Source organism: Podarcis cretensis, assembly GCF_951804945.1.
Source record: "Podarcis cretensis genome assembly, chromosome: 12".
Taxonomy (NCBI): Eukaryota; Metazoa; Chordata; class Lepidosauria; order Squamata; family Lacertidae; genus Podarcis; species Podarcis cretensis.
In genome coordinates this window covers 13721391-13743915 of record NC_137181.1, presented here as the reverse complement: position 1 = coordinate 13743915, position 22525 = coordinate 13721391, and the positions used below count along the sequence as shown (strand labels likewise).

At 44.2% G+C, this 22525-nt stretch overlaps 1 long non-coding RNA gene across 5 annotated transcripts in view; it reads right to left on the bottom strand.

Annotated features, from left to right (window-relative positions):
* LOC307199324 overlaps positions 1-10881 on the bottom strand; it is a 138416-nt gene extending 127535 nt beyond the window's left edge. For all 5 annotated transcript variants that reach the window (XR_013831869.1, XR_013831870.1, XR_013831871.1 and 2 more), the window contains exon 1: positions 10792-10881. This is a non-coding gene — a long non-coding RNA (uncharacterized lncRNA). The remainder of the gene's footprint in view (positions 1-10791) is intronic.
* Positions 10882-22525: the final 11644 nt, after the last annotated feature.

Sequence of the window (22525 nt, the reverse complement as noted above, 5' to 3'; positions counted from 1 at the left end):
GACATGGGGGCAGCCAGGGGGGCAGCTGCCCACCCCCACCCCCAGCATCAAATAAATTAAATAATAATATTTAACTAAATGTAGGAATAATCAGAATATTGGAAACTGAAATGCTTGGGTGATGTTGTGGCGCATTCAAGGAACGCAACTGGCAGCTCGGTAGCTCGGTTCTGGAACAGATTAGGTGGGAGCCCTGCCCTCCCAACATAAATACTGGTTACGACCATGTACTCAGAGTAGACCCACTGAAATCAATGAATACGACTAGCTTAATTTCAATGGGTCTACTCTGCGTATAACTTAGTTGGGTACAACCTACACATTTTTTATCTTTTAGTAAAGCAACAATACCGTACTTTCCACTCCAATGTATCACGCCACAGTTCTGCAAGCCCTGTAATAAAGCTATTAAATAAAATTAAACTATTCTTCAAATACCTTAATGCTGTTCAAACCCTCAGTGTGCTAGTGATCTGTTCACTGGGAGCAGATGAACGATAAAAACACCTATTTTAGGGTCATGTAAAAATGCATAGCAATGTTGGGTTGAGTTTCTTCTTCTTCTTCTTCTTCTATTGTATTTTACACCAATGGCTTCCTTGGAGCCATTATGGCTTAAGGAGATCAATTCAGCTTTGGGGCTGCATCGCTTTCTAATTTCCAGAAACACATTTTATTTATCTGAAAGACCATATGGCTTATCGGGTAACTGTGTATACAGTATAGCTACAACAAATCCACAAGGAAGATAATATTTACCTAATAGACCATAACAGCACAGAATAACACAATATGGCCCCCTATTTGATTGTGCATTTCGGTACGAGCACATCCTGCCCATTTACAGAGCAAGCTATCACCCTGGTCAATCCATATTTAGGCAATTGAATTCAAAGTGGATTTCCAACAACAGAGAGATTAGAGGCATCCCTCGGATGCATTATGGCTCATGTAGTAATTTGGAAAATACTTTGTACATCACTGATAATTGACTCCAAAGGAGCTGTTAGGCTTTTATCAGTTAAACACATCCTTTTGATATGCAGGGTAAATTTGAAAAGCAAAATATTTGCTGAATAATTTACTACGCCAGACTAAGTGCAACACAGGCATTTAAGGGGGCTGGGGTAGACTTTATAGTGCATTATATTGTTATGAGTTTGTGGGTGCCTGACACCTATAATCCTAGGAAGTGTTAAAATATAAAGCCAGGCCAGCTCCCTGCGTTGAGGTAATCGCCTGGGTGATAGGCCATTAAGAGAGCAAAGGAAAGGGGGCTCTGGGCCAGACCGGAAATGGAGTGGGGTCCCTCCTCCAATTTTTAGACAAGAGGGACGCAGGTGGCGCTGTGGGTTAAAGCCTCAGCGCCTAGGGCTTGCCGATCGAAAGGTCGGCGGTTCGAATCCCTGCGGCGGGGTGCGCTCCCGCTGCTCGGTCCCAGCGCCTGCCAACCTAGCAGTTCGAAAGCACCTCCGGGTGCAAGTAGATAAATAGGGACTGCTTACCAGCGGGAAGGTAAACGGCGTTTCCGTGTGCGGCTCTGGCTCTGGCTCTGGCTCTGGCCAGAGCAGCGATGTCACGCTGGCCACGTGACCCGGAAGTGTCTCCGGACAGCGCTGGCCCCTGGCCTCTTAAGTGAGATGGGCGCACAACCCCAGAGTCTGTCAAGACTGGCCCATATGGGCAGGGGTACCTTTACCTTTACCTTTAGGACAAAACCTGGGAGGGAGAACAGAGTTGGCTGTGATACAACCTAGAGAAAAAGCTACAGACTGGAAAGTGAGAGAGACAGAGCGTGATGTTTGATTTCTGTTTGAATCCAAGGCTGAAACCATGAAACAAGACCCTCTCGGGGTGTTAATGCTGTGAACCCCTCCATCGTAGCCTCAGGTTGTATACACTGTATTTTTTGCTCTATAAGACTCACTTTTTCCCTTCTAAAAAGTAAGGGGAAATGTGTGTGCGTCTTATGGAGTGAATGTTCAGCTATCACAGAAGCCAGAACAGCAAGAAGGATTGTTGCTTTCACTGCGTAGCGATCCCTCTTGCTGTTCTGGCTTCTGAGATTCAGAATATTTTTTTTTTCTTGTTTTCATCCTCCAACAACTAGGTGCGTCTTGTGGTTTGGTGCATCTTATAGAGCAAAAAATATGATGTGTGTAAATACACTATACATCACAAAGACACTGCAGTCTCCCCTGTGCCCTATTCCCAAAAGGAAACGCCAACCCTGCATAAGCCCCGGGACTCCTGAAATCCCGCAACATTCGGAGACTGGGCTGGGGTGCAAGAATATTTTGCCAACAGGGAGGGGATTGAGGAGGCGGTGAAGAGGAAGATCCTATCCCACAGCTTATTCAGTGCAAAAGTGAACAGAGCAGGTTATATCAGTCTTGCATCAAGCATCCATCATGAGGAAGTAGCAATATGCTTGGTACCATGAGCATTCTGTTCATATAATCTGCTACTAGATGCAGAAACAGCCATCCTAATGATTTCTATTTACATTTTAACAGCAAGGTTCTGGTCCTCAGCGTTGCTAACATCTCATGACAGCTCCGAAACAAAATTCAGGTTTGGGCAATGTTCCAGTTAGCTGGGCAGTAGCACTGGGCATTGCACTCCAGCCCTAAAAATGGAGGTCAGGAACCGGGTTTTCTCCCCAGTTCCCAAACACTTAGCAGCAAGAGCCCTGTGCATGCCCTGCTGTATGCACAGAACCTCATATCAGAACTTTAAATGAATAAGGATAGATTACAGCTGCTGCCACAATCCCACTCCTCTTCAATGCATGCACGTACAGTTGTGTGATGGAAGTTTGAACCAGGAACCCCTTAGCTCACACCTCCAGTTTTGCTCCATTGTACTACACTAGTTGCCACAGCAGTGTTGACCAAAGATTTTCTAGCAAACATTCCCCAAGTCAAATAAGAGACAGTATCTCTCTAGCACATACTTCATGGTATACCTACAGCAAGTCTCTCTCTCTCTCTCTCTCTCTCTCTCTCTCTCTCTCACACACACACACACACACACACACACACACACACTCAGCTATCCCCTAGGCCTGGGGGAAGGGGTGTCGTCCTACTTAGGAATGCTGCAAATTTCCAGGATTCCTGCTACTTGGGGCAACCATGCCACCAATTGGCTACCAACACTCTACTTATCCTCTTAAAGGTAAAAGGTGAAGGGACCCCTGACCACTAGGTCCAGTGGTGGCCGACTCTGGGGTTGCGGCGCTCATCTCGCTTTATTGGGTCCAGTAGCCAGCATGACTAAGCTGCTTCTGGTGAACCGGAGCAGCACACGGAAACGCCGTTTACCTTCCCGCTGCAGCGGTACCTATTTATCTACTTGCACTTTGACGTGCTTTTGAACTGCTAGGTTGGCAGGAGCAGGGACCAAGCAACAGGAACTCACCCTGTTCGAACTGCTGACCTTCTGATTGTCAAGTCCTAGGCTCTGTGGTTTAACCCACAGCGCCACCCGATTTATCCTCTTAGAGATGTCCTCTTAGAGATGCCCATATCCAAATAGTTGCTTTAGAGCAGGTGTGAGGAACTTTTGGCCCTCCAGATGTTGAGCTACAACTCCCATCATCCCTGGCCATTAGGCATGCTTTCTGGGCCTGATGGGAGTTGTAGTTCAGCAGCATCTGGAGGGCCAGAAGTCCTCTCCCCATGCCTTCCTTAGAGCACTTAAATGCAATTGAAAAATTCAAGGTCAGAGCAGTACAATTGTGGATAGCTCGATCCAATAAACAGCATGCTCCTATATGCATTCCAAATGTCAATACGAGGCCACATACTACTGTTATGAGGTCATTATTTTTTAAAAAAATGATGGAGTCAAGACTGCTGTGCAACTGAACCAACATTTTTGCACAGCGAGCTTGGAGAAAGTTGGTCTAAAGCAAGCTGCGATTCTCTTTCTTCCAACCCCACTCCCCCGCAAAAAGGAAACAGGGTAAAAAGGAAGACAAAATGGGCCTTCTCTTAGCACAGACTTCAGTTCAAGGGGGAAAAGGCACCTGAGCTCTCAAGCATTAGATAGGCCAAATGCAACTGGCAAGCACCGTTAGCAACCTTTCAAATAGGGACGATGTTTCCAGGTGCAAGGAACAGAAAACAGAGGAATGCAATTGTTTGCATCATGTATGAGCTCACCGACAAACAAACAAAATAAAGCTGCGCTGAAGCTGTAAGAAACAAAATCTAAAACACAGCACAGCCATAGCTACAGAGAGGTGGGTCTAGCCGGGGGGTTTTTTGCCCTGGGTGAAGCCACCTGAGGGCAGCCACTGAGGCACCAGCCTATGTGTGCCTGTACACAAATGCGCATGGGAGTGTGCCAAACTGGGTCTTTGACCCAGGTGGAATAAAGCTTAGTTTTGCCCTTGCACAGAGTTGAGCAATTCCTTGCTTAGGATCAAGTACAAAGTTCCAAAACAGTGAGCCAGTGTTCAAGTTCTCCATAATTCTTCATCAGGCTGCATGTTAAGTAACGCAAGGGGGAAGGAGAAAGTGGGGCATTCAAGAAAAAAAATTATGAATTGAAGTTGTCATAAGATGCAGACCGTATAATAATAATTATTTATTATTTATACCCCGCCCATCTGGCTGGGTTTCCCCAGCCACTCTGGGCGGCTTCCAACAAAACATTAAAATACAGTAGTCCATCAAACACTAAAAGCTTCCCTAAACAGGGCTGCCTTCAAATGTCTTCTAAAAGTCTGGTAGTTGTTGTTCTCTTTGACATATGGTAGGAGGGCGTTCCACAGGGTGGGTGCCACTACCAAGAAGGCCCTCTGCCTGGTTCCCTGTAACTTGGCTTCTCGCAGTGAGAGAACCACCAGAAGGCCCTCGGCGTTGGACCTCAGTATCTGGGTAGAACGATGGGGGTGGAGACGCTCCTTCAGGTATACTGGGCTGAGGCCATTTAGGGCTTTAAAGGTCAGTACCAACACTTTGAATTGTGCTCGGAAACGTACTGGGAGCCAATGTAGGTCTTTCAAGACCGGTGTTATATGGTCTCGGCGGCCGCCCCCAGTCACCAATCTAGCTGCCGCATTCTGGATTAGTTGTAGTTTCCGGGTCACCTTCAAAGGTAGCCCCACATAAAACGCATTGCAGCAGTCCAAGCAGTAGTCCAGTTGTATGGAAACAAGGTTTGCTCCATCATTCAAGTCCACCCCAATTTTGAAGTATTTGTGGATTTTGGAGTACTAATGGATCAGCAATTTTTCTAAGGAATGATGCATTGCTGTTACTAGCATTCCAAGAAAAGGGGTGAATCAAAATTTCCTGATTTTACTACAATTATTTGGCTTCCTTTTTTCCACCTTCAGCCTCCAATCTGCCCCTTGAATACGAAAAACGAAAACGTGAGATTGAAGGGAGTTTGGGAGCCATTGTCCTGGGATATCAGAAGCAGCAAAAATGTGCTTAAGCTGCCCTTGCTTTAAGACAGCATTTCTCCACCCTGGTAGGAAACATGACCAGGCATAATTAGCTAGAGCTCATAGAGCACTTTAAAGATGAAAAGTACTTGTTAGTTTTTTAAATGTCTGAATTTCCTCACTTTGGTTTTAATTGGCTTGGTTCATAACCTTCAATGTTCTTTCCCTCTATTTTTGCGTGCACCTTATTTCTTCGTAGGCGAAATGAAAATGCATAATATAAAGCCCCATGAATAACAAAACCCAGCACTCCAGCCTAGTGGTGTTTAATTAAAGTTGCTTGCCCACTCCTGTTTCGGTGATGCTTCTAGTTGCTCCCACTCACAGCTGCAACTCAAAAGAGAGCAACTTTAAAGGAAAGAGGGAGATGGAGAGGATATGTAGTCCTGTGTTTCTAGAAGGAGGGGGATGGCTAAATGTGCAAAGACCTGTACTTCTGGATTTCTATGCTGAAATCCAGGGGACCTATACTAAATTTTATTGTTATGCTCATACAGGGACATGGGTGGCGCTGTTGTCTAAACCACTAAGCCTCTTGGGCTTGCAGATCGAAAAGTTTGTGGTTCAAATCCCTGTGATGGAGTGAGCTCCCGTTGCTCTGTCCCAGCTTCTGCCAATCTAGCAATTCAAAAGCATGCCAGTGCAAGTAGATAAATAGGTACCGCTGCAGCAGGAAGATAAATGGCATTTCCATGAGCTCTGGCTTATGTCACGGTGTTCCGTTGTGCCAGAAGCGATTTAGTCATGACCCGGAAAGCTGTCTGTGGACAAATGCCGGCTACCTCGGCCTGAAACAAGGTGAGCGCTGCAACCCCATAGTCGCCTTGGACTGGACTTAACCATCCAGGGGTCCCTTACCTTTACCTTTTTTACCTATGTTCATACACTAGGGATTGGCAAATCTGTCAATTCTGGTTTCTTGTTTTTTCAGTCTTAAGTTCAGTTCTCTACATTTTCACATAAAATTGTGGGGTTTTTTTAAACAGTTCTCATGAAAACTAATAATACTTGAGTGCAAATTTCTCCTAATATACATTTTTCTTCAAGCAGTTTTCCCTAATATAAGGCATTTTTATTTTTTACTGATATTTATCCTGTTGCATGCCTTTTTACATGCATTACTTGGTTGCAGAACTGCATTGTGAAATCGAGAGAAGTGAGTATTTCAAAGGATGTGCACATTTCGGTTCACGCATATAGTGGTACCTCGGTTTACGAACTTAATCCGTTCCAGAAGTCCGTTCTTAAACCGAAACCGTTCTTAAACCGAGGCACACTTTCCCTAATGAGGCCTCCTGCCATTGGTGCCCTTCCACCATTCGGATTATGTTCTCAGACCGAGGTAAAGTTCTCAAACCAAGACACTATTTTCCAGTTTTGCGGAGTTTGTAAACCAAATTGTTCTTAAACCAAGGTACCTCTGTAGTTTCAAGCCATCCAAATAACATAGATTTACCTTTAAATGAAAACTGATGCCAAGCCCACCCTAAGGAACTTACATCTTTTTAAAAACCAGAGTGAGTGAGTGAGTGAGTAACAGCAGCAACAATAACAACAATACCAAAAAGAGTTTCAATAGGTAATGACCCTGTTGTCCTATTAGCATTAGTGGTGGATTTATACAGTGGTACCTCGGGTTACATACGCTTCAGGTTACAGATTCCGCTAACCCAGAAATAGAGCTTCAGGTTAAGAACTTTGCTTCAGGATGAGAACAGAAATCGTGCGGCGGCGGCGTGGCGGCAGCGGGAAGCCCCATTAGCTAAAGGGGTGCTTCAGGTTATGAACAGTTTCAGGTTAAGAACGGACCTCTGGAACGAATTAAGTACTTAACCCGAGGTACCACTGTACTGGCCAAATTTGACAGCTGAATGGGGCAACCCACCCATCTATCACTGACCTCATTACAACATCACATAATTGGCAGGTGGGTTGTCCCACCCACCTGCTGAAATCCCTTACTGTCAGGTACTGAGGAACCATAGCACAAGGGCTCTGAGCACAGAGATGGCAGAGAGAGGAGAAAGAAGACAGCATTTTGCAAGCACTGGCTGAAGGCAGGATAAATCTATCTTGCAGCCAATGCGTGCAAGAAAGTGAGACTTAGAACAGGGTTTCCCAAACTTGGGTCTCCAGCTGTTTTTGGAATACAACTCATCATCCCTAGCTAGCAAGGCCCATGGTCCAGGATGGTGGTAATTGTAGTCCAAAAGCAGCTGGAGACCCAGGTTTGGGAAACACTGACTTAGAATCTCCCCGCAGAAGCAATCCTTCCTTTCCTATTGATGCTCTGAAAGCCCCCAAAGCGCTCTGTTCCAGAAAGCCACACTGGGAAATATAGCTGCTTGGTTTACTCCAAAACTGAATTCAGCACAACACTTTAATACACATACATATATTTTAGAGATTTCCATATTGGCCTTTAGCAGAGCTTCCAGGGTGGTTTACAAAAATACATAATGTATATATCTTGGTCCCAACCAGTTTACATTAAGAGTAACACTATCATCATTCTGCTCTCAAAAGATTTCCAGTACCTCAGAACAAGGGTGGTAGAGCTGCAAGGCTAGCAGCCGGGCTAAGCCTGTCCATGTAAATAATCATTTTGTTGCTCCATCCCAAGCAGAGAACCTCACTGTCATCAGTCATTCCACTACAAAAGTCTAAAGCTAGCAATAGACAGAACAATGCTTTCCCCACGGAGCAAAAGTACTGTTCTCCGTGCTTTGTCTGACCCTGTTTTCTCAAGCTGTTAAAGAAGACTGTGGTATTACTGTATATTTATCTATATTCCATGAACAAACCACAAAGGTAGTTGCTAGGCCAGGGTGGCTGCCCTGTGGCCCACCAGATATTGAGGGACTACAACTCCAGTCATCCCTGTCCAGTGGCCATGCTGGCTGGGGCTGATGGGAGTTGGAGTCAAACAGTATCTAGAGGGTCACAGGTTCCTTCATCCCTGCTCCAAACATACCAATAGAGCTGAGAAGAAAGATTGCTGACCTCTGCCTTCCTCCTCATTTTAGATCATTTCCAAGCAAGTGGAGTGCTCCAAAGCAAGTGCCCCACCCTCATACTTCTACGTCATGGGTAGGCAAACTAAGACCCGGGGGCCGGATCCAGCCCAATCGCCTTCTCAATCTGGCCCGTGGACGGTCCAGGAATCAGCGCGTTTTTACATGAGTAGAATGTGTGCTTTTATTTAAAATGCATCCCTGGGTTATTTGTGGACCATAGGAATTCATTGTTGTTGGTTTTTTGTTTTGTTTATTCAAAATATAGTCTGCCCCGCCCCCCCACAAGTTCTAAGGGACAGTAGACCAGCCCCCTGCTGAAAAAGTTTGCTGATCCCTGTTCTACGTGTTTGGCTGAATGTGGCAACGGGCCCTAAAACAAGTACTGATAGGCCAAGGTTACCAAACCTAGGTCTCCAGTTGATGTTGGACTACAACTCCCATCATCCCTAACTAGCAAGGTCAAGGTTGATGGGAACTGTAGTCCAAAAACAGTTGGAGACAAGTTTGGGAAACCCTGTGTCAGAGCCTGTTCTCACATCATTCATTCTGATGGGGTGGCTGAAGAGGAAAGGCCAGCAAGCATGATGCCATTCAGTAATCCCCTAACAATTCTCAACAACCTTACAAACTGTAGTTCCCAAGAGCCTTTGGGGGAAGCCATGACAGTTTTGTTGGATTGCTAGAAGCCAAGACCGCAGTTTGGGGCAAGTGTTCCTTGCTGAGAGAACCTTAGCAGAGATTTAAAATCACAAAACATGCATCAAAGAAAAGCATGGAAATATAGGCTGTAGAACCTTTAAAGTGGGCCCCCCCAAAATGCTCCCATTTGAAAGCTTTTTCCAAACTACCCCACATCCCTAGCACAGAGATAGACCACACATTTGGTAAGTCATAAAATGGCTTACTTACAAAACTCTTCAAAGGTCAGACTCACATGCACTTCCATAGCGCAGTCGGAAAAAATACACAGGCAGTCAAAATGCTGCTTCGTTACAAAAGGCTAAACTATTGGTATTGGGGTGGGGGGGGGAATGCTAGTTTCAGATTCCATTCCGGTCTGAAACAAAAGGCTTGGTAAAGCCATGCAGCTGCAATGACCAGCTCAGAGCTCCTTATATATTGAATTCACATGGAAAAGAGGAACAACAACGGCTTGGTGACCCATTTCCTCCCAAAGTGAGGGGAAGTGACATAGGCTAAGCCTGGCAGGACTGCTTCCTCTATGGGTTTAACCCTTTTATGCACCAATTAGATTCAAACTGGCTTAGGTTGTATGAAGATGGAACCATACACGTTTAAAGTATATCATGTAATGTATAAATGAACAGGGCAGTTGGGGGTCCTCATTTCCATGTGGGGCATATCTGAGCCACTCCTAGGATTGCCAACTTTTTTAACCAGTCGCAGAACTGTGCCCCATCAGTGCCTTGATGTACTCCAGTTGATAGTAATTAAATCTTATTTTGGGATGAAAACATTATGATGGAAGATTGGGGGGAAATATGGAAAACTGATTTAAAATTTACAGATTGTTCCTTATTGAAGGAGAATTACATGAAGATGATGTACAGATGGTACACGACACCAGTGCAGTTAGGGAAAATGTACAAAACTAGTTCAAATGTATGTTGGAAGTGTAAGGAAAAGGAGGGGACATTTTATCATATATGGTGGGATTGTAATGTAATTTTAAAAATTTGGGAAATGATATACAATGAATTGAAGAAAATGTTCCATTTAACATTTGTTAAAAAACCTGAAGCATTTTTGTTAGCGATTGTAGGGAAAGATCTGCCAAAAAAGCTGACAAACATCTTCATGTATGCGACAACGGCCACGAGAGTTCTAATAGCACAAGGATGGAAGACTGAAGAAACCCCAACTAAAGAATCATGGCAAGAAAAATTGATGGACTATGCAGAACTGGCAAAACTGACATATAAGCTACGGGAAAGGGGTAACTGTGACTTTAAAGATGAATGGGAACCCTTTACAAAGTATTTGAAGACGCAACAAAGCAAACTGGATTCCTTGGCTGGCTTTGAATAAACTTTTCTATTGATGATGATCAGCTAAAAAGTTTGAGGATCTATACAACTGTGCAACATGCAGAAAACAGCATTCTTAGAGAAATCAAAGACTGGAACTGGGGGAAGCAGGGGGGTGGTGGTGGGTGGGTTTTGTGGGGGAGGGAGGAAAAATGGGGGGGGAATAAGGATGATATGTTTCTGGATAATATGTTTTGTTTTAATTTTGAATAAAAATTATTTTTTTAAAAAAAGCTTATCTTGGGATGGAGATAAACATTCTCACCTGCTAATGGCTTCAGATTAATCTCCTGTGAAAGGCACAGCTGCAAAGTCCGGTTGTAAAGTTGGCGACTCTCCATCTGTGTTTTTAGGCCTGTGTGTGCACGCACAGAGAGAGAGAGAGAGATATAGAGAGCAAAGAGCAAAGTACTTTACTATACTGTTCAAAATAGCAGGAATTAAACGCAAAGGAGTGTTCTCAGCCCAAAAGAGGGAGCAGACAGAGGTAGTGCTTTTAGTGCTGAGAATTAGCACACATTTCCCCAGCATGCTAACAGGTAAAACTAGGGATAAATCCATTTTCTAAAATACTGCCCCTGGAGTATATGAATAACAGGTGACTGTAAAACATGGCTAGAATGTAAGAAATCTCTGGCAGGGAGAGGGAAGAATGATGCTTTAATGAAGGTGATTGGTGGGTGTTTTTTTAAAGGGCTGTTTTCTGTCGCAATTTTGCTTTTTGAGTCTGAATGCTACTGTAAAGTCAAAACTCTGTTACCAAGCCTTTCGGGGTGAAAAACAAAACTCCAAAGTACAAGCCCAAGTTGCGAGCAAGTGCAATACCTGAAAAGAATTCCACCTGAATTTTCTCGCACGATAATTCCGCTGCAGCATGTCAAATATTCATTCCACAGTCCTACTAAAGTACAAATATTTGTTTTACCCAGTGCCTACCTGCTTAAAAATCATTTAGCCCTGTTGTGGTAATGAATACTAATGTGCCTTATAAGTGATATTTATAGCCAACTCTAGGTGGGCCTACAAAATATTCCTTTCTGGCAAATCTTTATAGTATGCTGTTCCCCTGCATTTCTTTTTTTAAGTTTAAAAACGAAAACTGGGGGAGGGTATATGACTCATGCAGAAATATACATATATATGTGCTAGGTTTCCAAGAGCTCTTATAGCCATTTCAGCCCATTATTGTGCAGCTAACAGAACTGAAAGGAAAAGCAACAAAACGGGATATTTGGGCCAATGGCAACAGCTACCATTATTCAACAGTAGAAGCATGTGAAAAGTTAAAGAGGGTTTAAAGGGATGTTCTTTTGTTGTACTTAACACTGATAAATGACATACAAGTCAGGATAACAGGGCAGAGCTCCTGTCAGGGAGACAATGATAAACGAGAAGCCCGAGACAGAAAGGTCTACTAAACAGAAATCTGTATATGACACATTTCTCGTTGATAGACTTGTCTGCACGGACCAACTAACCCAACAAAGCTAAGAATCTCTATCCGGCCACATTCATCGCTGAGTCCATCGTGTACAGTGACCCATCTCTTGTTGGGTTTTTCCCTCCCATTTCCTTGAGGCAAGGATGATCAATTGACCTTAATGAGGGCAGTGGTGCCAGCCTCAGAATTGTAGCTCTCCTGCAAAATATGGCTGGTACCCATTTCAAGCGGGTAATCGTAAAGCAAAAAATGAACCCCAAAGCAAGAAAGCCTTGCCGTTATTACCACTGCCCGAACAATCTCATTCCTCTTGAAAATACTGTTTGATATAAAAAGCTTTGCCTCACAGGGAGGAAAAAATAGTAATAATAAAAATCCTATTCTTTATGAGTGGGGGAAAGGCACAAGAGCTGTGATTCATGGACTAAAGCGACATAAGTCTCTTGCTCCTGAACTCGCAGCAGCCTACATCACACAAGACATCTTTATCCCCACAAAGAGGAAAGACGAAGAGGGGAACGTGACAATGGGGAGACAGCCGCAAAAAGACGTTTCTGTCACCCGTTTATAGCAGTCAGAAAAAGAATACCCAAGAATAATCACACATAACATTGCCTTCTTAATAGATCCCTTGGTTTCTTTCGCTGTCTTCCGGTTTAACAGTGTTTGTCACTGAAGAATAAATGTTATCAGGTAATGGACGTTGAAGGAGGGCATTAAAGCTGAACAGCTCTCAAGGAAGGAGGCCCTAAGATGTTGAGGAAGATGCGCTTTATATAGAACTAAAGGCATTCTAGTTGGGGAAGTACTTTGACGGTCATCTTAGTCCGGGGACAGTTCACATGTTCTTCCTTCAAGGATTATTTATGATCACTGAATCATAGAATTGTAGAGATGGAAGACATACTGAGGGTCATCTAGTCCAACCCCCTGAAATGCAACTCTCAACTAAAGCATCCATGACAGATGGCCACCCAACCTCTGCTGTTGTTAACTTGCCTGCCCCAGAACCTCAAACGTCACAGGGGAATTCCATCCATGGAGGGCACTTTGTGTTACATACGCTTCAGGTTACAGACTCCGCTAACCCAGAAATAGTGCTTCAGGTTAAGAACTTTGCTTCAGGATGAGAACAGAAATTTTGCTCCAGCGGCGCAGCAGCAGCAGGAGGCCCCATTAGCTAAAGTGGTGCTTCAGGTTAAGAACATTTTTAGGTTAAGTACGGACCTCCGGAACGAATTAAGTTCTTAACCTGAGGTACCACTGTATGCAAATTGTCCCTAAACCACTGACACATACAAAGTATTCCAGTATAGGTAAAGCTAATATCAGGAGAAGGACTATAGACTACACTAGGCAAATAAGACATACCGTATTTTTCGCCCTATAGGACGCACTTTTCCCCCTCCAAAAATGAAGGGGAAATGTGTGTGCGTCCTATGGGGTGAATACAGGCTTTCGCTGAAGCCTGGAGAGCGAGAGGAGTCGGTGTGCACTATCCGTAAGGCTCCCCCGGCTTGCGCAGCGCTGCCTCTTATCCTGAAACCCCGGCGCGCTCAGCAGTCGTGCCGGGGCTTCGGGCAGCTCTGCGCAAGCCGCGGGACGGCTCCCACGGCTTGCGGAGAGCAGCCTGTTCTGGGGGCTGGGGTCGGGGGAAGCTCGGGCTTCCCCTACCCCAGCCTCGCACCTTGGGGGGGGAAATAAATTTTTATTTATTTATTTCCCCCAAAAAAACTAGATGCGCCTTATGGGCCGGTGCGCCCTATGGGGCGAAAAATACAGTACTTGCCTGCCTCCTCTTAGATTGTAACATGTTCAGATGAAAAGAAAGCACCACCTTGGAGATTTAAAGCAAACATTCATTGGAGATTAGGATAACTGGGTGTGCCAGAGGTTAATAAAATTATTCGCAAGAATTTGTTGTTGTTGTTAAAATTTATACTCCAGCCTTTCCACAAGGAGCTTGGCATGGTGTGTCTGAAGAGAGATTAGAGCCTCTCTGCAGTGTTAATCCAACACCAGTCACCACCCTGTCCTGGCTCTTTTATTTCTAAATCAGGCATGGCCAAACTTGGCCCTCCAGATATTTTGGGACTACAACTCCCATCCTCCCTAGCTAACAGGACCAGTGGTCGGGGATGATGGGAATTGTAGTCCCAAAACAGCAGGAGGGCCAAGTTTGGCCACGCCTGTTCCTAATTATGTTATAATTAGGTATTGACATAGTTCTGAGGTCTCAGGGAGAACACCTGAAGCTGCCTCCAAATCAGGCCATTGAGTCCAGAACTGTCTACACAGACTGGCAGCATCAGAAGAGAGTCATTTCCCAAGCCAGGAATTAGGCCTGGGGCTTTCTCCATGCACAAGTGTGTCCTCCATTACCACCAAGCTATGACCCCTTCCCAAAACCTTTTAGAAACTGTCAGGTATTCTGCATGGAATGTGGCGGCAGAGTGACCTGGGAGAATTCAAATAAAATTTTTCAATCTTAAGGCGTATAGCCCAGAACTCTAGATACCCTTCCATTTGGTGTAATGGGTACAATCGCTCTTACACAAAGCTCTGTTCTCAGTGTTTGTTAAGAAAATGGCTGCAAATGAAAACACCCATCCTGCGATGTTGCTGAAACTATTTGTCCCTTTCTTCCTGGCTGAGGGAGAAGTTTATAGTTTGGGAGGAGAGTGTCTGACTTGGCCTCTAGGGTAAGGTTACCATGGGTTGAACAGAGTTTTAAAATCTCACCCTGGTAGCCAAATTAAAAGCATAGGAATTAAGCTGCTTGTTTTCAGCAAGTCCAGCAACAAAGTAAGATGGCTTTCCCCCTGTCTACCCTGCTTAACAAAGAATCAGGCAACAACCTGGGAAGGAAGCTTAAAAAATAAGATTTACTTAGTTTGCAGTCCTGCATTGGTTCACAGCAATGGCAGCTATGCAGGCAAAATAGCTATATTTACAGGGTAACCAACTCCAGGTCCATTTGCCTAAAGCTGCAGCAAGCAGAGATCTGCATCCAAAGTTGGTCAAAGGAACAGAGAGAGAGAGGGGAACAGGAAGTGCTACATACTCCTTCCTCTCCAGGAAATGAGGGAAATGACATCACACAGAGCCCTCTCCACCACTTGTATTTCTGTGGTCTATCAACTCTGTGGAATTAGCCCCTTCTCATGTTAACTAGCAAGAATATACATTTGTTAGGTTTGGCTGCTAATCTCCCACAATGAGGGACAAGGCAGCAGGCATGGGAATGCCAGATTGGCTCAGCTGGTGCACCAGTAACACCTGCAGGACCCAAAAATTCCCTGTCCCTCATCTAAACAATGTCTTACACCTGCACTTGCTTTTCCTCAATATAGTCCTTTCTGCAGCAAAAGCCCCAGTCCATGTGAATTTCAGTTGGACTACTGTGGAGCAAAGCTGAACTGCTGATTGCAGGCTGAATTATCCATCGCTCCCACATGTAATATTCTGCTGTTAGGTTGCAACTTTATCAAGTTTTCCGGGCCTGGCGATTTTTATCGCAAGTCTTAGGATGGAGGGGGAGGGCTCAGAGCCTAGAAATGCAAGATTTGAGATAAGCCATCACATTTACAGTTTTCATTCGATGCTTTAGTTATCTTGGCGACAAATAGATATTGGGGAATGTGATTGGAATGCATCTTAAAGGTGCAAAAAAAAAAAGCCCACCACCCACTCCAAAACCCCAAAAGATAAAAGGAAAAATGAGCTCTTAAAAAAAATATCACAGCTTTATTTTGTGGATGTTCTTTTTCACCATTTGCAGGTGGTGCATTGGCTCAAAATTACCTATGTCATCTTAGCTGCCTGATAAAGAAATTGTCTGTAGATTTAATGGGAAACTGCCTTGTCAGTCATGGTGTGTGTCTGTCTGTCTTGTTTTCCTTGCTGTATCCTCTTTAATGCTCTGAATCTCGCAGAAGTTTTATCATCAGAGGAAATGGAATTTCTCTCCAGCCTTTAGAATACGAAAAGTACAGCATGCTAAAGGCTTGCAGCCAAAGAACCGTCTCTTTCATTCAAATCAATATATGAAATTTGGCATCTCACAGGCTCCTTTAAGATTCACAATTCAGGGTGAATGGCAAAATCACTCTTAAAAGCACAAGAGGTGCTCAAGGTCTAGATTTAACACATTTCGGCTGCAATCCTGTACCCATTTACCTGGGAGTAGGCCCCACTGAACTCAATTAATCTCATGAGTAGGCAGGTACGAGTTGCATTGCTACCATGTGGCTCTTTTCCCTCTCGTGAGCTCAATGAGACTTATTCCCAGGTTAGTATGCATAGAACTGTAGCCCTAATCCCCTCACCTCCATAGGCCACAGTCTCCAAGCGTTGTCCTCTGACCTCTTCCATTGATCTAATATATCTCACTCCATTACGTCCCCTGTTTGCCCCATTGCTTTAGCTACCCTGCTCAAAATTTCCCATTTTCAGTGTGTGAGCTTTTCACTGGAAAGCGGAGAATGAAAATGAAGCGTAAATCAAGAAGGATATTTTAAAGAAAATATATTAATCGGTAATATACTATGCAAATTAAATATGGGCTCAGTCTTTAGTCATTCCTTGGAGAGCAAAAGAAATTCTACTTTATGATTTCAGTGTTAACATTCACATCAAATTAGAAAATTGGAGCTTTTCACCGGAACCGGCTACAGCATTCCTAAAAGCAAGTATAAAGAAGAAATTAATATTTTACATTGCAATTTGGTGCATATTCATCTGGGAGAAGACCTGCTCACTAAAGAGTACAATTTGCCTTTATACAATTTAATTTAATGAACTGGCATTTGAAACATTTCTTAATCCAAGCTCAGCCTTAACTAGCTGTGATAAATAGAAACCTGTGCATACAGGTTTAGAGCTTTGGTTTGGAGGAAATAATGGCCACTGAAGGGGGAAATCAAGCAAGACAATTTATAGTGGTAATAATAATAATAATAATAATAATAATAATAATAATAATCAAACATTAATTCTAATCTGACATCCCAATTGTAAATATTTGCACTGGTGTGTTTGCCTGCAGCACTGGAATAATGTATGGTTGGGGATGCAATGGTATTATAGCATTTGGCACAACCCATTCATAGGCAAGGGAGTGTCGCTCAGTAGCTGGGCACAAGCTTTGCATATAAAATGTCTTGGGTCCAGTGGTGCCCATTGGGTCTGATAGGGTGGAATGCAGGGAGCCCAGCAGTAGGAGGCGCCAGAGCCAATACCAGACATTCTAACTTTGTCCCCATACTGTACTTTTCCCTGAACTCGGTTCTACAGGGGCAACACTGAGACTATGGAGGAGGAAGCTGGCATCTAATGCCATCCCCCTGCGCTGGATGGAAGTAAGCAGGCAGGCAGGTGGGGGCAACTGTGGTTGGTGGGGCAGTTCCCCATTCACCCCAATGGACCAGACTCCACTACTTGTAGCAGGTGGTGTGAAAGACCTTTCTCTGTCCGGCAGCTGCTGCTGCTGCTGCCAGTCACAGTAGACTATACAGGGGCCAGATGGACAAACCAGTTGGCCTAGCAGAAGGCAGCTTCCTACTTTAAATTTATACCAGCACAGCAAGTGATGTCCTTGATAGATACTGAAGAACTTCAGGAAATGAGGTTATGATCCAGCTAAAGTTAGTAGGAACTGAGGGTGCAATCCTAATGCTGCTTAAACTGGAAGTGAGCACTGTTGAATTCAGGAGGACTTTTCCCTCTGGCACTAGACATCCTTCTGCTGGTCCACCTGCCCACTAGGAGCCAATGCAGCCACAGGTTGGTTCCCAGGTGTCAAGAGGAAGTAAGGAGGCTCTGCGTGGCACTGCAAAAAACCACCCCACCCATTTCACGGGAGGAAAATGCATCTCCTACTATTTATCTGCTCAAAATCACCTCTTCCAGCCTCCTGGTGTATGGGGAAAATACACATTTTTTCTCTGCTGAAAGGCAAACAGGTTAGGAAGGTCATTTTTTAAACAACAACCTAGAGAAAAGTCAACATCTGTATACAATCCATGAAACCTTGATTACCAAGGAAGGGGGTGATAATGGAGTGTTTCAACACCTCTCCTGTACTCTAGCCCTACAGGGGTACTTCCCTGTCACCTGTAAAGTTGAAATTTGGTACACGTTTAATTCAAGCCCCCTTGTTTACTAGAAAAATCTGAAAATGAGACATTTTAATACCTATCAATCGAAGCTGACAGCTAGAGGACACCACACAAGCAGGGAGTCGCCAAGACCACATATGGAGTGAAAATTTGGGCTGAGGTAGTTCTGTTGTTCCTTGAAAAAGTCTTGGACAGATTTCCCTTAGCAGCCAAGCACACGTATCCACAAATGCGAGCTGAATTTACTAGTATTTTATATTTATCTTCAGGTTTCCACATTTGGCTGGCTATCATATTTTAAAAAGAAAAGGGCTGGAGTCCTTGTCAGAGGAATCCTTCTCTCCAGGGTGAAGAAAATTACTTTTTTGCCATACAGGATTGATGAAGATTTGGTGGGTGCATTCCGCTGTGTGGAAGAAACAACTACACAATTTACAACTTGATATATTCCTTTGTTATTGGTATACGGAGAAAGAGAAAAGGAAATGTACATCAGCAAGAAATACAGCTTCATTATCAAAAGATGACTTGTTTGCCAAAATAATATCCTACCTCTCTGAAATACTGTCACTTTAAGTGCTGGTCCTTAACTGAGCTGGGGCTTTGGTTTCCAACATGTGGGCACTTGGAACTAAAATTTGCCAAGCTTCACATGCAAAAACAAATTGCGAGTGTCCCTGAGTATAAGCAGAGTTCTTCTCCCAATGATTTTTTTTTTAATAGACCTAGGTGGGAAATAGCCATGAAGATGTGCAGAGTGTCTTTTCTTTGAGAAGGGAATGATTATTTGCCTACCCAGAAACTATTCGGATATGCTGTAGGTATTATTTTCATTGAAGAATGAAGTGGTCACTCAAAGGAAGCCTCAGTTTCTCCTCTGGAGTGGCTGGCATGTTCAGGGGGGAAATGCACACACATGGTCTGGCTGAATGCATTGTCCAAAAGTTGTTGTTGTTTAGTCATTTAGTCGTGTCCGACTCTTTGTGATCCCATGGACCAGAGCATGCCAGGCACTCCTGTCTTCCTCTGCCTCCCGCAGTTTGGTCAAACTCATGCTGGTAGCTTTGAGAACACTGTCCACCCATCTCGTCCTCTGTCGTCCCCTTCTCCTTGTGCCCTCCATCTTTCCCAACATCAGGCTCTTTTCCAGGGAGTCTTCTCTTCTCATGAGGTGGCAGAAGTATTGGAGCCTCAGCTTCAGGATCTGTCCTTCCAGTCAGCACTCAGGGCTGATTTCCTTAAGAATAGAGAGGTTTGATCTTCTTGCAGTCCATGAGACTTTCAAGAGTCTCCTCCAGCATCATAATTCAAAAGTGGATCACCCAAAATGTTAAAATGACTTGGCTGGGTTTTTTATTGGGGGTGGGGAAGGATTTTCATCCTCTAGTTCCAACAGTCGATCAATAGAGTGAAACCCAAGCTGATAAAATTCTGACCATTTGGTAACCCTGTCTAGAATATGCGAACGAATGAGAGAATGGCCTCTCTGGGCACGTTTAATTTGCTTTCTCCTTACCAGTGAGAAATTGCAATCCCAGCTCCCCAAACCATGCCCCAACACACATCTAGGATCAGTCAGGGGTTGGCTTTGAGGTCAAGCAATGCAGCTTCCATACAGAGGCTGAGCAATTTATTTGAATTTATCCCATCCCATCCCATGACCTCAGAGCAGGTAGAGATATTAAAGTGAAAATAATGCAGCCCATAATACAATGCCCATTAAACTACTAAAATGCAATTAAACTTGCCCCCCATTAAAATGGGGCTAATGCTTTAAAAATTATGAGAAACAATCCAATTTCCTTGCATTGCCTTGCAAATGTCATAAAACGAGGCTGGGGGCCTTAGCAATATACAGGATGCATAAACTGCTCTGTTACCCTTTGTTCCTGCCTCCCTATGTATATTCAGCTAATAACCAAGGCTGTGTTATATTCTCCGCTTTTAAGCAGAACTGACGGATTTGCTGTCTCCCATTCCGCCACGGGTGCATTGAAGGCAGCTGATTTTCTCTCCCTTTCCGTAGTAAATATGTCCCTCCAGTGGCCTCTTCAGAAACCGCATCATGAAATTGTTGCTTCTGGTATTTGGGAAGGAAATGCACTGTGGAAATTTTCATGGAAAGCTGTAGAGTTTGGAGCTGTCGCTGTTGTTTTGTTGGTTGTTAAATACAGTGGTACCTTGGGTTAAGTACTTAATTCATTCTGGAGGTCCGTTCTTAACCTGAAACTGTTCTTAACCCGAAGCACCACTTTAGCCTATGGGGCCTCCTGCTGCGGCCGCACCGTTGGAGCACAATTTCTGTTCTCATCCTGAAGCAAAGTTCTTAACCCGAGGTACTATTTCTGGGTTAGCAGAGTCTGTAACCTGAAGCGTCTGTAACCCGAGGTACCACTGTACTGGCTTATAAAGATCAAAGAAGAGTGAACCTCCTGCTCAGATGACATTCTGAAGGGTAGCACTGAGGAAAAGTATAGCCTTGGGATTTCATGAAGAAAAAGAAAACAACACACACAAACACACACATACCTTGTGGCACTTTAAATTCAAATTGATGGCAGTGCAAGCTTTCCTGAAACTAAGCCCACCATGTCCAATACATGAAGTGCAGCCCTAGTTTACACATTTGTGGGGAACATAAGAAGAGCCAACAGCCTTCTCCCCACTAGAGTAAAATGCAGATGGGGGTGAAGCCATCTATGTGGCCTCTTGGTTTACTCCTCCAATCAGTGCCAGCCTCCAATTGATGCTGCCTGGCTGCCATTTTAAATTTCCCACAATGCCCCACAATGCCTCTCGCTCCAGGGCATTGTGGGAAATTTAACAAGGTGGTTTGTAGATGCCCATTGGCCAGATGCTGGTGAGCACATCTAGGGTGCTGATTCCCCAGGGACTGCCCAGTGCCCAGTGTTGATTACTGACATTGGCCTTGACTACTGAAGAGTACGAATGGGGTGTCCACGTATCCCATTTTACAGAGGATGGTCCTCTGTTTTGAAGAGCTGGCAGAGGGCAGTTTCTGAGTGTTACCCTTTTTAATACCTGTGCTATGTCAGATTATTTTCTTGGGTAGAGACGGTCCAAAAAGGCATGGCCACACAATAGACTTCTAGAATTCGTTGCAATAATAGCATTCCATTGAAGCCCTCCCAATAGTTTGGCATCTTGGGTTGAGCTGGAATGAAACTATCCATTATACTGGGTGATGTCATGGTTGCCCTTCCTTTTATGGAACACTTACCTGGATAAAAGGTGTCAGTCGTGTTTTTCTGTCACATTGGCTACTCTCTTGGGGGCTTCTAGCAGCTGAGTTGGACTCTTGCAGGTAGAAGTGGAAGTTGGAGTGGAGCAGGTAGGTCAGGCCTACCTAGTTCTTTAAAGGATGGAGAAATGAGAAAATCAGAAGGAGTGAGAAACCACAATGGACATGTCTGCCCATCCCATATGTTTAGCTTCTAGGGAGAAGTATCTAGACATGGTTGCTTCAGTTACCAGATTGGGAATTGGGGGTGAGCTCCTGTGAGCTAAAGGGGGAACAAAACCTCAAAGTGCTGAATTACTAGAACTTAAAGATGGGAGGGAATTGTTCGTTTTCATGAGAAAAGCAGCAAACGAAGCTGTTTTGCCCCCTGTCCATAGGGTGGCACCCCCATGCAACCCTAGAGCCTTTTAAGAATGGCAGCTTAAGACTTAATCACAATTTGACTAGTCTTAAGGATGTAACTGGAACTCTTAAGTGTTCAAGTGGCTTCATGTTCCTTGACAAAAGATTTCCCTTTTGTTCATAATCAAGGGCCATTGGCTTGATTGGTCTCCCATTGACTTCTATAGGAGTTACGTTAGGCTAAATATGAACCAATTAGCGTCTAGCTGTAATTAATAAGAAGCTTGAAAGGGGCCAGTGTGAGAAGCTGTGATCCTAAGCAGGTTTACTCAGAGCTAAGTCTCACTGAGTTCAATGGGTCTTGCTCAGGATTCCTTTGTCGACGATATGACCACCAAGAAATGCTTTGTGAAGCATTGCAACAAGAAGCCCTGTAAAGGTGGAGGTTGCAGGCTCTAAGCATAGGCCATGGTCCCATCTGGAACACCTTGTATTAAGGATTGCAAAAATATGTATTCTTTTATTCTTTCAATCTTTTCCACAGCTGGAAATGAATGAGGGGAGCAGAAAGCCTTTCAAGGCACTGTAACAAGCACGTGTTGTGATAGGAGATCACCTAATCCACTTCTTGCCTGAGTGGGCTCTCCAATTTCTGCCTCAGAGCTGACAATTCCCTTTGGTTTTATGGAAGGAAGGTTCTTGTTCTTTTTTTATTTGCTGAATTTGTCTCCAGGGAAATCTCAGAGGATCAGCTTCTTGCCATGAGAAATAACTTTCCCCCCCCCCATACTTTTTTCCTCATTTAGATAAGCTTCACAATTCCATTAAATGTTGC